The following is a 1,188-nucleotide window of genomic DNA, read 5'->3' on the forward strand; positions in this document are numbered from 1 at the left end:
TTGAGGTTGCTGGTATAGGTATCAGAGAGGGCTTTGTGGAGGAGGTGGCGTTGGAGTTGGGCCTTGAAGGAATAAGAGTTCAAACAAAAATTCATAAGAAAGATAATTTCAGGCCAAGGAACCTGGAAGGGTGTGAGGTTAGTGAGCTAGCAGTTAATATGGTATGTTTTTGAAATGCAGGGAACCTGGAGGGATGGAGCAGGAAATTAGCAAAACAACACTGCCTGCAAAAGGCACAATGCACCAGTGATGGTGTTTTCTGCCTAGCAACCAGGCAAGCACATCCATCCTCCAGCCCTCCTTCACCATGGACTCTCTTCTACCTATTTACCACTAGTTCCCACCTTCCTCTTGCCAAAATGTTTACCTCTCATCCTTTCTTCCTATTCCAAGCGATTTAATGAGTGTGTGAAAATCAGAAGTCTTTAAAAAAGAATTCAGGCCAAGTGCAGTGGCTCACACCTGTAATCCCAGCACTTTTGGAGGCTAACAGGGGTGGATCACTTGAGGTCAGGTGTTTGAGACCCACCTGGTCAACATGGTGAAACCTGTCTCTACTAAAATTACAAAAATTAGCCGGGCGTAGTGGCAGGTGCCTGTAATCCCAGCTACTTGAGAGGCTGAGGCAAGATAATTGCTTGAACCTGGGAGGCAGAGGTTGCAGTGAGCCGAGATCACGCGACTGTACTCCAGCCTGGGTGACAGAGACAGACTCCATCTCAAAAAATAAATAAATAAAGTAAAAAAATAACAAAGAATTCAGTTGAACTTGCACAGCATTTTTTTGTTGTCAAGCCACTCAAAACCATCTGTCTCTAGCCATCTGCAGCAGATACTTCCAAACTCCTGGAGGAGCCTTGGGACAGTGTGACCTTCTGCTCTTTCCATGAGACACACGTGGGGCCCAGACAACCTGTGAAGTCTACCCCAGAGATAAGACTGGGCATCTGCTTTAGAGTTACATAGAACATATGGATCCAAGCACAAGAGAAAACTTCCATCCTCAGGTCACGACTTAGGGGGGATCTTGTGGGAAGAAGGCACCCAAACGCACTCTTTTCTAGACTTTTGCCAAGGTCCAGATCATTCCCAAAGAAGAAGCAGGGATTGCCATAGTGAGGCAAACCATACCATGTGCTCCAAATGAAAACAGCAAACAGAGGTGGGTGAGGTGGGTGAGGCGGGTGA

Source organism: Rhinopithecus bieti, unplaced genomic scaffold (assembly GCF_001698545.2).
Source record: "Rhinopithecus bieti isolate Rb0 unplaced genomic scaffold, ASM169854v2 scaffold_2254, whole genome shotgun sequence".
Lineage (NCBI taxonomy): Eukaryota > Metazoa > Chordata > Mammalia > Primates > Cercopithecidae > Rhinopithecus > Rhinopithecus bieti.